Source organism: Spinacia oleracea, chromosome 1 (assembly GCF_020520425.1).
Source record: "Spinacia oleracea cultivar Varoflay chromosome 1, BTI_SOV_V1, whole genome shotgun sequence".
Lineage (NCBI taxonomy): Eukaryota > Viridiplantae > Streptophyta > Magnoliopsida > Caryophyllales > Amaranthaceae > Spinacia > Spinacia oleracea.
Window position 1 is genome coordinate 74,965,344 of NC_079487.1, and position 18,960 is coordinate 74,984,303.

The 18,960-nt window shown below is 36.5% G+C and overlaps 1 long non-coding RNA gene and 1 other non-coding gene across 4 annotated transcripts; one reads left to right on the plus strand and one right to left on the minus strand.

Moving 5' to 3' along the window:
• Positions 1 to 1,364: 1,364 nt before the first annotated feature.
• LOC130466681 (small nucleolar RNA snoR53Y) lies at positions 1,365 to 1,448 on the plus strand. Its single transcript, XR_008926850.1, has one exon. It is a non-coding gene; the product is annotated as a small nucleolar RNA snoR53Y (small nucleolar RNA).
• A 1,274-nt stretch (positions 1,449 to 2,722) lies between these two features.
• On the minus strand, positions 2,723 to 11,695 carry LOC110799761 (uncharacterized). Of its 3 annotated transcripts, XR_008925682.1 has the most exons (6): positions 11,277 to 11,695; positions 9,802 to 9,982; positions 9,205 to 9,326; positions 8,882 to 9,089; positions 3,571 to 3,634; positions 2,723 to 2,875 (listed from the first exon to the last, which is right to left on the minus strand). It is a non-coding gene; the product is annotated as an uncharacterized lncRNA (long non-coding RNA). The 3 variants fall into 3 exon arrangements; XR_008925681.1 differs by lacking the exon at positions 3,571 to 3,634 and having other exon boundaries at positions 11,277 to 11,693; XR_008925680.1 differs by lacking the exons at positions 2,723 to 2,875; positions 3,571 to 3,634 and having other exon boundaries at positions 8,544 to 9,089; positions 11,277 to 11,691.
• Between the last annotated feature and the right edge of the window lie 7,265 nt (positions 11,696 to 18,960).

The window sequence follows — 18,960 nt, forward strand, 5'->3', positions numbered from 1 at the left end:
GATTCACAAATTCTCCCAAAAAAATTCGCAAATTCCCCCAAAATCAAACAACATAAATATATAACCAATCAAAATATCAAAATTATCTCTCCAGCACCAGAAGTAATGAATTTTACATGATAAAGCAAACCGAAAAGCCAATTAGGGTTTACAGGGTCGTCGAAAGGCGGAGGAGGAGGCGGGGGAGAATGCGGCGAGTAGTTGGAACTTGCATGTTCTTTACTATCTTTCCGCCGACGCCTCCTCCGGCATGAGTAAAATGCCGACGTTAGTAATTGATTGAAGCCGATCGTTCTCCAATGACGGAGAACGGTGGTGAAATGCCGATGTTAGTTTCGGCGACATAGAAGCAAACATGCGCATTGATGATCGCAGACAGTTTCCGACAAGCGGAGGAGAGAGTGAGAAAAACATGGGAGAAGAGAGAATGAGATAATAGTTGAGACTTGAGTGTATGGGGTTAGACTTGAGACCCCGTAGCTTAGTTTTCTTTTTTTAATGTAAGTAAAGCAATACCTAGGTTCTACAGTACTCCTTTTGTCCTTCCTCAAAAAACAAGAGTTCTAGAGTACTCCATACCTTTTTTTCATTTTTTGAGTAAACTTTTTGTAATTCTACACTAGTTGTACTATTTTTCATTTTGACGAGATATTATTGGAATTTTATGTTGTTTGGCTACTAATATAAAATTAGTACCTCGACATGTTTCAGTTTTACCGTCAAATACTCTTTTGATTTTGATGAGCTCATAAGTATTTAAAATTAAAGGGAATTGTTATGTTTATGCAGCCTAGGACGCAATCGGTAAAGGAAAAGGTATTCTAAATATTCAAAAACAAAGATTTTTTAATGAGTGTTACCATCACCAATTAAAGATTTTAATTCAGAATAACCCTATAATGTGTTATGTGTTGCAAATTAATTGAGCGGGAAACATGTGATTAGCCAAGTAGATTGCGAACAAAAGGAGAAAAAAAAAGTACAACACACTATTTGTACAAATGTTTATTTTCTTTACTTTTGTACTTCAATCTAGATTTTTCATCATATAATAGCAGATGTATTACATTGTTTCACTATTTAGATTTTTTTAATTAGAGATTGTATCTAATTTTTCTTCACATGAACTTTTTGAACAATTTTTCTTGCATATTATTTATTATGATTAGTTGTACTAACGTAATTTTAATCTCTATTATATAAGCCAAGAGGGGAGGGGCAATTCGGTACTCCCACTTTTTATGTCCCCAATAAAAAGACGAATATACCCTTCAATGTTTAACTTGTGATAAACCCTCAACCTATTTCCGTTCTTCCGCCTCTCTAGATCTTACAAAATTTCGTTATTTTTATCGATCTTATAAAATCCCGGTGATGCAATTTTATACCATGCTAATTCTGATCAACCCATGATCTATAACTTTCGCTATTGATTAGCTGAGGGTTCTTTTTTCTTATTTTGTTGGCAAATTTGCCAAAAACAATCTTTTATAACCATTTTTTTGCAAAAAACAACCTTTTATAATTTTTTTTGCAAAAACATACCTATAAGTAAAAATAATTTGCAAAAGACAGCTTTTTCCCATTTTCAGTCGTTGACTCTCAATTCTCCGGTTTGACTTGTCGGTTTTACTTATGGCACCCACTTTCCCTCACTTTTTATCACTTAAACCCATTTTGGAGCCAAAATAAAACCCCAAAATTACAGCTTTCTCTCTGTTATTCATCCTCCACCAATTTTTTTCCCTCTCTTCTTGCTTCATCCTCGTTCTTCATGCTGCTATACTAAGTGATTTTCGACACTCAACCACTAATTTTTGGTAAGTTTTGTTCATTAATTTTGCCTAATTTTAATGTAGGAAACTTTGGGTTTTTCCCCTCAATTTTGTGAATTGATTATGTTTTGTTGATGGAATTGCAGGACCATGGCACCTTTGAAGCAAGTTAGATGTGGCTGTGGTTTTCCTGTAGCAAAGAGGACCGCGTGGACTCATGAAAACCCGGGAAGGAAGTTCGTGGCTTGCAAATTCTACAATCCCGAAAATGAGTGCAAAAAGTTCAGTATTTTTACCCAAAAATGGAAATTAAACATCCTTTTAAGTAGTTGAAGAAAGTGACGTTTGGAATTGAATGACTTACAACATTCAACGGAGGTTCGTTGTTTGCAGAGCTTCATTAATGGCGTTCCTTCACCTTCCTTTTGTCCTTCCAGAAGTTTTTTTTTTAGGTTTTAAGGGAGTGGGTTTTATATGGGAGGAAAAATGGAGGGAAATGGTGGAAATAAGAAAAACAGGCCTCACGTGATCATCACATGCCAAGTCAAACCGGAGAATTGAGAGTCAACGCCTGAAAATGGGAAAAGGCTGCCTTTTGCAAATTATTTTTACTTTTAGGTCTGTTTTCGCAAAAAAATTTATAAAAGGTTGTTTTTTGCAAAAAAAATGGTTATAAAAGGTTGTTTTTGGCAAATTTGCCTATTTTGTTTTTGGATTTTTAATCTGCAAAACCAAGTTGTTGTGAAACAGGAGAAAATTAAGAGGAAAAATAATTTAGGGAAGTATTTGGATGGGTATGGGTAAATGTAACACCCCGACCTCTAATTACATAATTAAAGCATAATTAGCAGCGGAATTAACCTAATTGGTCGGGGCATTACCTGCCGTAACTTCCTTTTCGGAAATTACAAGGCAACCATCAATCATAAGATATTAAATCCCAAAAATTAATATAATAATCTTTTATATTACCAAAAATAAAGGTACATAAATTACTAAAAGTCTTTAATTAAACTATTAAAAACTTAAAACATAAACCAGGTGGGAATTATTAAAGTGAAATCCTCGCCACTACTCGTTCCCTTCGATCCCAGCGGTACCTAAAACAGAAAACAAAATAACGGTGAGCCGAAGACTCAGTAACGAACTATTCTAGCAACGTAAATTCATTTCAATTCATTTTATTCAATAACACAGGGAGAATAGAATAATGTAAAACATTTTATAAAGTCCTTCATTTAATTCATTCATAACTTTTGGGTGCACATGCTAGTCGTGGCAAGTATGACATGGTGGAACGTCTTCCACGATGGACCGCTGTCCATAAAACATGGGGCCTTGGCCCGAGAACATGAGAGCCTTGGCTCAATGGGCGGATGCCCCATGGGTACATGCATGACCGAGAATCGTAACCTGTGAACATATACTGCCCAAACGGACTAGGTCTTTCACTTTCATTTATCATGTTTCGTTTAATTTTACATTTTAGTCTTTTTACTTCGATTGAAGTAACATATTTCCTTTGGATCATATGATCAAACATCCTTTCTTTCATGGTTTCTTATAAACAGCATTTTATAAGAAATTCAATCAATCATAATAGCATTTTATAATCAATCATAAAATAAGGAATAATTCCATCAAATCATATTATAATAAATTATTCAATAAAATCATATTTCATTTCCCGCAATTCATAAAACATGTCAAAACATTCATTTAATAAATCAATCATACGTTGTAATTTCATAATCACATTTATAAGGGAATTGCGGGTACTAGCAATAGCCGTTACCTCACTTCCGCGATTTGCTAAGGGTTTTCGTTGGTTCGTTCGTCCTGAGCTCCGAGTCCAATTTCTTTAAAAATATTAAATAATTGAATTAGTACTAAAAACGATAAATAGTTATAAAATCAATATTTTATAAATCATAAATTTTATAAGTAATGAATTTTATACTTAACGAGTTTTTAATATAAATAACGAATTTTTAATAAAATTATACTTTCGAAATTTAACGAAAATGTTATTATTAATCGAATTTTCAATCGAAGTACATATATATTTTATAATTGATTTCCATGTAAATAATATTAAAAATTCCATTTTTGTTAATTCAGGCTAAGTAATTTATTTTAGTAAAATCGATATTTGATAATTAAACCTGAAAATAATAACAATTTATTAGTAAATAATTTCATCATAGATATTTATTAAAACATGGAACTAAATAAATTCGAAAATCTAAAAATCTGAAATAATAAGAGAGTTCCTTACCCAAAAGCCCAAATAAGATGGCCCAATTTAATTGTGGGTTTTTAAAGGAGAGTAAAACCAAAGAAAACCAAAATTTGGTTTTGTTTTTCTGGGAGCAGGGTGCGGAACGGGGGAGGGGAGAACACGAAGAGAAGGAGAGGAGAGGAGGAATGTTGTTGGGTGGCTCGGTGGTGTGGCACGGCGCCAGAGGTGAGGCGGCGATGGTGGTGATTGACTGGTGGTGGCAGAACGGCGAGGGAGCGAGGAAATGAAGCACGAACAGGGGCGAAAACAGGGGAGATTGGGGTGGTTTCGTGGGTGGTTCTGGGCGGCGACAGGGCGGCTGGTCGGGTTATTGGGGTCGGGGGTTTGTTTGGGGAGGTGGTGAGGTGTTTTTAGGGTGGTGGAGTGGCGTGGTGCTGGTGGCGCAGCGAGCAAGAAAGGGGAGAGACAGGGGAGGGGGCAGGGGAGTGCGAAGAGAGCAGGGGAGGTGAGGTGGTGCTTGCGGTGGTTCTGGGGAGCGACGGTGGTTGGGGTGGTTGAGGGAATGGTGGTGCACGGTGGTGGCTGCGGTGGTGGCAGACGGTGATTGATGGTGGTGGGTTTGAATCACAGAAAATTGAAATTGAAATTTGTGCTTGGTTTGTTGTTGAAATTCCATCCAAAAATTCTGATTTTGTACATGAGAATTGTGTTGAACAAGCTAGGAATTGTGCTTGGGGTCCAAGCATTTGCATTTGGACTGAAATGTGGGAAGGAAGGAAGTTTTTGACTTCCTGGTTTGAGCGTGGGGAGCAAGAAAATAAAGCTGACATTTTCATTTTTTTTTTAATAATAAATTCACAATATTTGGCAAAAATTCAGAATTTGTAATAAAATGTTTAATTAAAATAATTCCTTAAAAATAAATAAATTATCGTTAACGAAAATAAATAATTTCAGTTTATAAATTTATCGTTTAAAATAAATCATAAAAACGATTAAAATTAACGAAATTCGATTTCATAATTTAATTAAAACGAAATCAAGTTAATAAATATTTTTAATTTTAATAAATCGACTTTAAAATTTCGGGGTATTACATTCTTACCCCCTTAGAAAAAGTTTCGTCTTCGAAACTGGAGCTCAGTCGAACTAGCCATTCATAGATTCATATAATTCATACTTAATCGTTTTATTCGCTATACAAACATGGCGGAATAACATTATAACATAATCATTCAGATAACATATTAACATGCATACATCTTATCGTTTCTAAACGAATAACTGGGGATATTTCGATCTCATTTGCGCTTCGACTTCCCATGTGGCTTCAGATGTCAAGTGATTGGCCCACAAGACTTTAACCATTGAAATTACTTTCACTAGAGGAAAAAACCTTATAGGTTGCCCTTAAAATAGGCTTATAGGTTGCCAATTGCAATGACAACATATGGGGGGGTCACTTTTGTGAAATTATCAAAGGTTGCCCTTAACAAGGGCAACTTATAATCTTATAAGTTGCCCTTGTTTGCAACAAGGGCAACTTATGTGAAACTTATAAGTTTCCCTTGTCGCATACAAGGGCAACTTATAAGCTTCACATAAGTTGCTCTTGTTTCAAACAAGGGCAACTTATAAGCTGCACATAAGTTGCTCTTGTTGCAAACAAGGGCAACTTTTGAGTTTTTTTTTTTTAAAAAAAAAAAAAAAAATTCTGCAATATAATTTCTGATATTTTGCAATATAAAATTCTGCATTATAATTTATAGAATACTCTTTCACCAAACATCATCTTGACATTTTCGATCATATTTGGCCAAAAATGGCATTTTCGATCCCAAATATCAAAAAATGAACCTAACTACACTTTTTAAATCTTTTCTATGATTTATATGATTAGTTATATGTTTATAAGACTCATTTCAAGTTCGTTATGCACGCTTATGGGTCATTTGGGTCGATATAGGTCATTTATGGCCAAAAATGGCATTTTCGATCCCAACTACCAACAAACGAACTATTTCCACATTCTAACCCTTTTTCATGATTCATATGATTAGTTATATGTTTATGAAACTCATTTGAAGTTCGTTATGCAAGCTCAAAGGTCATTTTGGTCAATATAGGCCATTTATGGCAAAAAAATGTCATTTTCGAAACCAACTACCAACAAACAAACCTATTTCCACATTATAACCTTTTTCATGATTCATATGATTAGTTATATGATTGTAAGACTCATTTCATGTTCTTTATGCACGCCTATGGGTCATTTGGGTCAATATAGGTCATTTATGGCCAAAAATGGCATTTTCGAACCCAACTACCAACAAACGAACCTATTTCCATATTCTAAACATTTTACATGATTTATATGATTAGTCATATGTTTATAAGACTCATTTCAAGTTCGTTATGCACACCTAAGGGTCATTTGGGTCGATATAGGTCATTTATGGCAAAAAATGGCATTTTCGATCCCAACTACCAGCAAACGAACTTATATCCACATTCTAAACCTTTTTCATGATTTATATGATTAGTTATATGATTATAAGACTCATTTCAAGTTCATTATGCACGCCTAAGGGTCATTTGGGTCGATATAAGTCATTTAAGGTCAAAAATGGCATTTTCGAACCCAACTACCAACAAACGAACTTATATCCACATTCTAAACCTTTTTCATTAGTTATATGATTAGTTATATGATTATAAGACTCATTTCAAGTTCATTATGCACGCCTAAGGGTCATTTGGGTCGATATAAGTCATATATGGCTAAAAATGGCATTTTCGATCCCAACTACCAACAAACGAACTTATATCCACATTCTAAACCTTTTTCATGATTTATATGATTAGTTATATGTTTATAAGACTCATTTTAAGTTCGTTATGCACGCCTATGGATCATTTGGGTCGATATAGTTCATTTACGGCCAAAAATGGCATTTTCGAACCCAACTACCAACAAACGAACCTATTTCCATATTCTAAACATTTTTCATGATTTATATGATTAGTCATATAATTATAAGACTCATTTCAAGTTCGTTATGCACGCCTAAGGGTCATTTGGGTGGATATAGGTCATTTACGGCCAAAAATGGCATTTTCGATCCCAACTACCAACAAACGAACTTATATCCACATTCTAAACCTTTTTCATGATTTATATGATTAGTTATATGATTATAAGACTCATTTCGAGTTCGTTATGCACGCCTAAGGGTCATTTGGGTCGATATAGGTCATTTATGGTCAAAAATGGCATTTTCAATCCCAACTACCAACAAATGAACCTATTTCCATATTCTAAACGTTTTTCATGATTCATATGATTAGTCATATGTTTATAAGACTCATTTTAAGTTCGTTATGCAGGCCTATGGATCATTTGGGTCGATATAGTTCATTTACGGCCAAAAATGGCATTTTCGAACCCAACTACCAACAAACGAACCTATTTCCATATTCTAAACATTTTTCATGATTTATATGATTAGTCATATAATTATAAGACTCATTTCAAGTTCGTTATGCACGCCTAAGGGTCATTTGAGTCGATATAGGTCATTTATGGCTAAAAATGGCATTTTCGATCCCAATTACCAACAAACGAACCTAATGATACTTTCTAAATCTTTTTTATGTTTCATATGCTTAGTTAGAGTTTACTAAGATTCATTTCAAGTTCTTTATGCACACATAAGGCCTATTTGGGACGATATAGGTCATATTTGGCCCAAAATGACGTTTTTGACGGTTCATGCCAATTATAGGCGAATAGTTAACATGTATAGTCCCGAGCATATATTCCCGAGCCTTTTCATTAAAAGACAACAATATATCATCTAATATTTGAACAGATCAGAAACTGATCAGTTCAGCTGCAGATCAGCAGCAACAGATCAGCAGCTGAACTGATCAGTTTCTGATCTGTTCCGTTGCAGATCAGCAGCAGCAGATCAGCTGCTGAACAGATCAGAAACTGATCAGTTCAGCTGCAGATCAGCAGCAGCAGATCAGCAGCTGAACTGATCAGTTTCTGATCTGTTCAGTTGCAGATCAGCAGCTGAACTGATCAGTTTCTGATCTGTTCAGTTGCAGATCAGCAACAGCAGATCAGCTGCTGAACAGATCAGAAACTGATCAGTTTAGCTGCAGATCAGCAGCAGCAGATCAGCAGCTGAACTGATCAGTTTCTGATCTGTTCAGCAGCTGATCTGCTGCTGCTGATCTGCAACTGTGCAGATCAGAAACTGGTCTGTTCATCTGTGCAGATCAGAAACTGATCTGTTGTGACAGGCCTTTGGTCCATTGTCAAGTTTCTCATTGCGATATTATTTTTGCTCGATTGCTCATTTTTAGAGCTACAAATGAGTTATTAACGTTAGTTGTATCTTGCAACACACATTAACGCATAAAATTCACATGAGAAGCATTCCGATATCAATAATATTCCGATAGTGCAAAGAAAAATGAAGAACATATGAAAATTATAAGAGAAACTAAGTGACAGATTTCATGGCAATTACGATAGGGCATATTTGGCCCAAAATTAATAGGCAAGGGTGAAGTCTCTCCATTTAAAATGGATATATGCATACAGATGCAAAAATACCCACAAAGTAGTTTTTTAAATCACACACAAAATCAATTAACCAATACCCCAAGCTAAAGCCTCATACCAAAACGGATCGCCAAAGTAAAGGACATGTAAAGGAGGTAAAGCCTTTTCCTACCCATTACATTCCCTTTCCATCAAAACAAAGGACTATGTATTACTACTTTCAAACACACTTGATTTGCATGATAGTATAGATCAGTCACCATACTATTCAACAGTTTCTAGTAGTACCTTTGATGTCCTCACGACCATTGAGGGGCCTGGCTCTCTTTTCAAGTTCCTCGATTAATCCTAGAACAGTTTTATCAATTCCTCTTTTCAAAGATACTGGGTTAGCAATAGAGGTAACACTCAGCAGACCTTGTCTGATAATCTCACGAGCAAGAACTTAGGCAGTTGTAGTTCCATCGCCAGCAGAGTCATTTATTTTACTGGCGACCTTTATTTCAAAATACGATTAAATGAGAAATTACTGAAAATGGCGGCAAACTTTAGTTTCTTACTCAGTACGAGATGTGTACTGCATCTTAGAAGAATACATGGAAAATGCATACCTCTCTAAGCAAAGCAGCACCAGCATTCTCCATTGGATCACCCAGCTCAATAGCTCGAGCAATAGTAACTCCATCATTAACTACTCTTGGGGTCCCAAACTCATCCAAAACAACATTTCTCCCTGAAAAAAGAATAAAATCATCATGCCATTACGAAGAATTAAAATAGTAATTGGGCAGAAATGAACCCTGTATAGAGTACAAAGTCAATCATATATTGTCAAGCACTCATGTGTTACACACACTTAACATGCTTTAAAGAACAAGAAACCGGACAATACCATCAAAAACAACTAAACCAGAATAATCACAGCAACTCTACCTATTCTCCCTGGAGTTCACACAATAAACAAAGACAAAATCAACTAGACTCAGCATTTCTCCAATCTAAAATTCACAGGAAGGGGTAGTACATAGAAGCATGCCAAGAAATAAAAACAAGAATATCTCATTGAAGTTCCAACTAACTATTGAAACTAGGTAACCAACCGAGTTACCAATGAGCCAGTTTAATCACAAGCCTTTTAGCAAATAATGGCACTCCTAGCCAAACAAGTATCAATATTAAAGTTCTTTTTTCCACACAATAAAAAGTACCTCTAGGTCCAAGGGTAAGTCCAACAGCATCAACAAGTTTGTCAATTCCAGCTTAAAGAGCTGCCCTCGAATCCTGGTCAAAGGCAATTTGGTTCGTAGATGCTCTAACGACGAACCGCCTGCTTGATTGCTTATATTGCACCTTCTGTGCTCGTTGGGGAGTTGCTTTCCTCAAGTTTCCCTAAACCATAGCATAACACAGACATATATAGTGAACCATATTAAGCAGCATATGAATAAGACAAAAAAAATTTCACTGATCACAATATCCTTATCCTCAAACTCAAGATTAACCAAGGAACTGCTATCATATCATTTTCATCTACAATAACGAATTCAAATTGAACGGATAACGAAATCCATGAATGCACAACAAACGGAAAAACAAAACAGCAGCTAGAACCCATGAACAAGCCAAAGAATAGCAACACACATTCACCTATCTAAAACTTCAATCTAACAACATTACATCAAAATACTATCCTGAAAATCCCAACCAATTTAAACCCTCATACAATTGCAAGCATCAATAACAATTCAAATAGAAATTTAAAAACAGCATTAGAAAAAAAAAAACACTAACAAAACATCAAAACAAATAAGAATGGGCAATTCATTCGACTATAATTACCAAATTTCGCACTGAATACAGATAAGTGCAAAACCGCGCGCAATATGGTTCGAAAATTTTCTTGTTTATTAAGAAACAAAAGTTGCAATAAGAAAGCCATGAAGGGGTACTATAGGTGCAAAGTCAAAACCTTAGTGGTGTATGAACTGTCAAGCCTTAGCATTGATCATGTAGTCACTACATCATCCTTATCAACCCCTTTAATTTGTATCTAGGGACATGGCACGTCTTGCAGATTATCAACTCCCATATTAAAGGATAAAAAGAAGAGCTATCTGCCAACCTAGGTCCCCTATCAAGACACACTCTGTAATCTGTTTAAGTTCAGGTTTTCAGACTCTAGAGCCTACCTAAAGAAGTCAATCTCAATCATCCAGACTGCAAGACAGCATAATGAAACAATTAAAATATATGCTTATACCAAAAAATTCAAGGCAGTTCATGAAATTTTCTATCTCCCAGTGTGCTTGTCCATAACGAGATTATGATAAAAACTAGAAAGGCTATGGAATGACAGACGGCAGTGCACGACTCAAAACCAGGAGATAAGATTGTCCTAAAGCTTAATTCCTAATTAACAAATCAACAATTCAATTCACAATTCAATTATTTAAAACTTAATTCCTAATTCAATCAACATCTTATTTAATTCAATCAACATCAACATTCACAATTCAATTCCTAAATCTTAATCCTAATTCACAAATTCACAATTTAATTATTTAAGTATCACAATTCACAAATTATTAATATATTACAACTCACAAATCACAATTCAAATAATCAATTATTATCAATAGTTTAAAATTTATATGTTAAATAAATACAAACAAATCAACAATACCTCACGAGTCACGGTTGCTGTCTTGCTGAATCGGGCTTTCTCAATCCTTGGTGCTCGGCTCCTCCTCTTCCTCGGTGCTCGACGCCTCGACGGCTCGCCGAGTCGCCGGTGCTCGATTGCTGAATCGGGCTTCGACGGTGCTCGGCTAGAATTTAAATGATGAAAACGGTGGCTCCTCCTCTTCCTCGGTGCTCGACGCCTCGACGGCTCGCCTGCTCGGTGACTACTGACTCGGTTCATCTTCCTCGCGAATCGTCGGTGACTTGTTTATCATTCCTCGAACTCGAATGCTGCGGCGAAGAGAGAGAGAGAGGGAGTAGGGAGATGGGTTGCTGCGTGAGAGAGACAGGTTGCTGGGTGAGAGAGACGTTGAGGGAGGAGAGGCCGGGGTTTTTTTTTTTTGTTTTTTTTAAGTTACTAGGTTAAAAGTTGCGTTTGTTTAGAGGGAAATTTCAGATTTTAATTTTTTTTAATTTTTTTAATTTTTTTGTTCTTAAAGGTTGGACTTGTTTAATAAGGGCAACCTTTGTTAAGCAATCCATAAGGTTTTTTCCTCTAGTGTTTGCTTCTAAGTCGTTTCTCTCTTCGTTCTAGAATTTCAATTGGTTTCTCCTCGTAAGTCAAATCATTTCGCAATAACAAGGGTTCGTGCGTAATCACATGGCTAGGATCAGGAACATATTTTCTTAACATCGACACGTGGAATACATTATGCACCTTTTCCAAGTCGGTTGGTAAAGCTAGTCGATATGCTACTGCACCTACTCTTTCTAGTATCTCGTACGGCCCGATGTATCTTGGGCTCAACTTTCCCGTTTGACCAAATCTCATAATTCCTTTCGTTGGCGAAATTTTCAAGAACACGTGATCTCCAACCTCAAACTCTAGAGGTCTTCTTCGTTGGTCTGCATAACTCTTTTGCCTACTTTGTGCTGCCATCATTCTTGATTGGATTAAACGAATCCTGTCAGTTGTTTCTTGAATCAATTCTGGTCCTATAATACAAGCCTCATCGATATCACTCCAACATAATGGTGTTCGACATTTCCTTCCATAAAGTGCTTCGTAAGGTGCCATACCAATGGTGACCTGATAACTGTTGTTGTACGAAAATTCAACCATAGGTAGAAACTTTTCCCAAGTTCCTTGAAAATCTAAAACACATGCTCTCAACATATCCTCAACAATTTGGTTAGTGCGTTCTGTTTGCCCATCAGTCGTTGGGTGAAATGCAGTACTGAAGTTGAGCTTTGTTCCAAGAGCTTTCTGCAATTCTTTCCAATAGGTGGATTGATATCTCGTATCACGATCAGAAATAATCGAACTAGGCACCCCATGCAATCGCACAATAGTATTCACATATAGTTCAGCAAGTTGATCTAAACTCGAATTGTTCTTTACTGCTAAGAAATGTGCTGATTTTATTAATCGATCAACAATGACCCAAATAACATTCATTCCCTTGGTTGATCTTGGTAAACCTATGATAAAATCCATTGAAACTGAATCCCATTTCCATTCTGGCACATCCAGAGGTTGCAACAAACCTGCTGGTCTTTGATGCTCGATCTTGATTCTCTGACATGTCAAACATTTAGCCACATACTCTGCCACTTCTTGCTTCATGTTGCTCCACCAATACACTTGCCTTAAATCCTTATACATCTTATTTCCTCCAGGGTGAATCGAGTATGGTGAACTATGAGCTTCTTCTAACATTCTCTTTTTCAACTTCTCATCATTAGGCACACATAATCTTCCCTGAAACCTCAACGTGCCATCTTCTTGAACTACAAAACCAGGCGACTTCCCATTTTGCACTTCGTTTCTTATTCTTTCTAATTGCAAATCCTGACATTGTGCTTCCTTAATCTCATCAATCAAAGTTGGCTTCATTACCAACGTATACAAACATGCACTTCCTTTCATGGTGAACTCAATTTCCATCTTTTGTAGATCATCTTGGTTGTCTCGGGAGAAAGTTAGGATAGAATTTAGGTGAGACTTCCGACTTAATGCATCTGCAACAACGTTAGCCTTTCCGGGATGATATTGAATATCAAGATCGTAATCTTTAAGAAGTTCTAACCACCTACGCTGTCTCATGTTGAGTTCTTTTTGGGTGAAAATGTACTTAAGACTCTTATGGTCAGTGAAAATTTGACACGAAACTCCATACAAATAATGTCTCCAAATCTTAAGGGCGAAAACAACAGCTGCAAGTTCGAGGTCATGGGTAGGGTAATTTTGTTCATGAACTTTGAGTTGGCGTGAAGCATAAGCTATAACTTTTCCGTTTTGCATCAAGACACATCCTAACCCATTCTTGGAAGCATCACTATAGATTACAAATCCGTCAGTTCCAGATGGAAGGGTAAGAATAGGGGCAGTGGTGAGACGTTTCTTAAGTTCTTGAAATGCACATTCACAATCATCATTCCACACAAATTTGGTACTCTTTCTAAATAATCGGGTTATGGGTAAGGCAACCTTAGAGAAATCTTGAACAAATCTTCGATAGTATCCAGCTAAACCCATAAAACTCCGTACTTCAGGTACATTAGTTGGTCTAGGCCATTCCACAATTGCTTTTATTTTCTCAGGATCAACAGATACACCTTTCTCAGAGATAATATGTCCTAGAAATGATATTTCCTTAAGCCAGAATTCACATTTCGACAACTTAGCATATAACTGGTTTTCAATCAACATATCTAACACTTTTCTCAGATGCTCCTCGTGTTCCTCATTACTCCTAGAATATACCAAAATATCATCAATGAAAACAACTACAAACTTATCAAGGTATGGTTTAAAAATACGATTCATCAAATCCATAAATACAGCTGGCGCATTGGTTAACCCAAAAGGCATCACAACAAACTCATTGTGACCATATCTAGTTCTAAAGGTTGTCTTTGGAATATCCTCAGGTTTAATTCGAAGTTGATGGTAACCTGACCTCAAATCAATCTTAGAAAACACTTTTGCACCTCGAAGTTGGTCAAACAAATCATCAATACGGGGTAAAGGATACTTATTCTTAATGGTAATCTTGTTTAACTCTCGATAATCTATGCATAGCCTCATAGTTCCGTCCTTTTTCTTCACAAACAAGACAGGGGCTCCCCAAGGTGAAACACTAGGTCGAATATATCCTTTTTCAAGTAACTCATCTAATTGTTTCTTTAATTCTTGTAACTCAGCTGGTGCCATTCTATATGGTGCCTTAGAAATAGGGGTGGATCCTGGAATTAATTCAATGCTGAAATCTAATTCTCTTGGTGGGGGCATACTAGGTATTTCTTCTGGAAAAACATGTGGGTATTCACAAACAACATGTATGTCAGTAATGGAAGGTACATGGGTATTTAGGTCAACAACACTACATAGGTAACCAGATAAACCACTCTCAATCATTTTACGTGCTCTCAAAGCATGGACAATTTGAATCGTTGGTTTTCTTACTAACTTATGGAATGAAACTCTATCTCCATCTGGCGTTCTAAGGGTCACACTTTGCCTTGAACAATTAAGGGTAGCTTCATACTTAGTCAACCAATTCATTCCCAAGATTACATCAAATTCAGATAGGTCAAAAGCTACTAAGTCTGCTAGAAACTCTACTTTTTCTATTACAATGGGACAATCTCTATACATGGTTCTACATTTCACTATTTCTCCACTAGGAAGGGAAACACTCATAGCATGAAAGTCACAACATGGTTTCAAACTTAAACATTTAGCAAACAATGGTGAAATAAAGGAATGTGAAGCTCCAGAATCAAAAAGAACATGGGCAGGTAACGAATGGATAGAAAAGGTACCGGTGATAACATTATCATCCTCATCTGCTTCATCTTGTCTCATCACAAAAACTCTTCCAGTTGGCGGTGGTCGAGGTGGGTTGCGGTTTGAACCTGAGGCGTTGTTGTTACGACCACGATCGTTGTTAGTTGGAACTGGTCCTCTCATGGTTGGCGTCACTTGATTTGGGCAATCTCTGACGTAATGATCATGGATTCCACATCGATAGCAAGCATTCATGCCAACACGACATTCACTCTCAACATGACTCATTTTTCCACATTTGGCACATCCTTGCGACCGATTGTTCATTCCTTGAAATCCTTGTCCCCTGTTATTTCCTTGATTACCATCATTCCTCCTTTGATTTCCCTGGTAACTTTGGTTAGGCTTCTTTGCTCCTCCTTGGCTTTGGTTATCATTTCTCCTTTTATACCCAACATTCTTCGCTTCTCGAAGTAGTACCACTCGCTCCACATTAGCTACAATATCAACCATATCCTGGTATGAAGTAAACCTCTGAGTGGACAACCTATCCTGGTACTTAAGGTGCAGGCCTCGTTCGAAACGGTTCATCCTGGACTGCTCTGTCGACACCAAGTCTGGTGCAAACCTTGACAACTCCATAAACTTATTTGCGTATTCCAACACGCTCATTGTTCCTTGTTGCAAGTGTAGAAATTCATCTTCTTTTTGTTTCCTCAAGGATGGTGGATAAAACTTGTCTCTCATTAACTTCTGTAGTTCGTTCCAACCAAATCCAGGCCCATTCTTTCGTTCCTTGTTAACTTTCCACCATAATCCTGCTTGGCCCGACAAGTAGAACACTGCGAAATCAACTCTCCATTTCTCAGGGCACTGCAGGGTTTCAAACAACTGATCAATGCGACTTATCCAATCCTCGAACTCAACTGGATCAGGCTTGCCATCATAGGATGGTGGGTTGAGTGACGAAAAGTTCTTGAACATCGTTGCGCTCTCGTTTCCACTAACATCTTTCTTTTTCCGAGAATCATGGACTAATTCGGCCAACATTGAACTCACATTTTCCAATCGTTCCATCCTTTCCTCGTGGCCATTAACATGGACATACTCTTCATGAGTGATGTCGTTATCATCGTGAACATGATGCTCGTTGCGAGCTCCGTTGGTAACATCGTTGATAGCATCGATGGTCGACATTCTGCATAACATATCTTATCAGGTTGAAGCGAAATAATAATATAAAATAAACCCTTTGATCCCGTTCCTACACTCACACTCATATTCATTTTAATTTAGCAAGATTTTAGAACATTCTTTTTAACTCGTTCCTTAAAATTCTTTACTTAAAGCCTAATGAATTCTATTCGTGCGAAAACCCGTAAGGTTTAGCACTTATGGTCCAGAACCTTTGCTCTTGATACCAAACTGTAACACCCCGACCTCTAATTACATAATTAAAGCATAATTAGCAGCGGAATTAACCCAATTGGTCGGGGCATTACCTGCCGTAACTTCCTTTTCGGAAATTACAAGGCAACCATCAATCATAAGATATTAAATCCCAAAAATTAATATAATAATCTTTTATATTACCAAAAATAAAGGTACATAAATTACTAAAAGTCTTTAATTAAACTATTAAAACTTAAAACATAAACTAGGTGGGAATTATTAAAGTGAAATCCTCGCCACTACTCGTTCCCTTCGATCCCAGCGGTACCTAAAACAGAAAACAAAATAACGGTGAGCCGAAGACTCAGTAACGAACTATTCTAGCAACGTAAATTCATTTCAATTCATTTTATTCAATAACACAGGGAGAATAGAATAATGTAAAACATTTTATAAAGTCCTTTATTTAATTCATTCATAACTTTTGGGTGCACATGCTAGTCGTGGCAAGTATGACATGGTGGAACGTCTTCCACGATGGACCGCTGTCCATAAAACATGGGGCCTTGGCCCGAGAACATGAGAGCCTTGGCTCAATGGGCGGATGCCCCATGGGTACATGCATGACCGAGAATCGTAACCTGTGAACATATACTGCCAAACGAACTAGGTCTTTCACTTTCATTTATCATGTTTCGTTTAATTTTACATTTTAGTCTTTTTACTTCGATTGAAGTAACATATTTCCTTTGGATCATATGATCAAACATCCTTTCTTTCATGGTTTCTTATAAACAGCATTTTATAAGAAATTCAATCAATCATAATAGCATTTTATAATCAATCATAAAATAAGGAATAATTCCATCAAATCATATTATAATAAATTATTCAATAAAATCATATTTCATTTCCCGCAATTCATAAAACATGTCAAAACATTCATTTAATAAATCAATCATACGTTGTAATTTCATAATCACATTTATAAGGGAATTGGGGGTACTAGCAATAGCCGTTACCTCACTTCCGCAATTTGCTAAGGGTTTTCGTTGGTTCGTTTGTCCTGAGCTCCGAGTCCAATTTCTTTAAAAATATTAAATAATTGAATTAGTACTAAAATCGATAAATAGTTATAAAATCAATATTTTATAAATCATAAATTTTATAAGTAATGAATTTTATAATTAACGAGTTTTTAATATAAATAACGAATTTTTAATAAAATTATACTTTCGAAATTTAACGAAAATGTTATTATTAATCGAATTTTCAATCGAAGTACATATATATTTTATAATTGATTTCCATGTAAATAATATTAAAAATTCCATTTTTGTTAATTCAGGCTAAGTAATTTATTTTAGTAAAATCGATATTTGATAATTAAACCTGAAAATAATAACAATTTATTAGTAAATAATTTCATCATAGAAATTTATTAAAACATGGAACTAAATAAATTCGAAAATCTGAAAATCTGAAATAATAAGAGAGTTCCTTACCCAAAAGCCCAAATAAGATGGCCCAATTTAATTGTGGGTTTTTAAAGGAGAGTAAAACCAAAGAAAACCAAAATTTGGTTTTGTTTTTCTGGGAGCAGGGTGCGGAACGGGGGAGGGGAGAACACGAAGAGAAGGAGAGGAGAGGAGGAATGTTGTTGGGTGGCTCGGTGGTGTGGCACGGCGCCAGAGGTGAGGCGGCGATGGTGGTGATTGACTGGTGGTGGCAGAACGGCGAGGGAGCGAGGAAATGAAGCACGAACAGGGGCGAAAACAGGGGAGATTGGGGTGGTTTCGTGGGTGGTTCTGGGCGGCGACAGGGCGGCTGGTCGGGTTATTGGGGTCGGGGGTTTGTTTGGGGAGGTGGTGAGGTGTTTTTAGGGTGGTGGAGTGGCGTGGTGCTGGTGGCGCAGCGAGCAAGAAAGGGGAGAGACAGGGGAGGGGGCAGGGGAGTGCGAAGAGAGCAGGGGAGGTGAGGTGGTGCTTGCGGTGGTTCTGGGGAGCGACGGTGGTTGGGGTGGTTGAGGGAATGGTGGTGCACGGTGGTGGCTGCGGTGGTGGCAGACGGTGATTGATGGTGGTGGGTTTGAATCACAGAAAATTGAAATTGAAATTTGTGCTTGGTTTGTTGTTGAAATTCCATCCAAAAATTCTAATTTTGTACATGAGAATTGTGTTGAACAAGCTAGGAATTGTGCTTGGGGTCCAAGCATTTGCATTTGGACTGAAATGTGGGAAGGAAGGAAGTTTTGTCTTCCTGGTTTGAGCGTGGGGAGCAAGAAAATAAAGCTGACATTTTCATTTTTTTTTTTTTTTAATAATAAATTCACAATATTTGGCAAAATTTCCGAATTTGTAATAAAATGTTTAATTAAAATAATTCCTTAAAAATAAATAAATTATCGTTAACGAAAATAAATAATTTCAGTTTATAAATTTATCGTTTAAAATAAATCGTAAAAACGATTAAAATTAACGAAATTCGATTATTCATAATT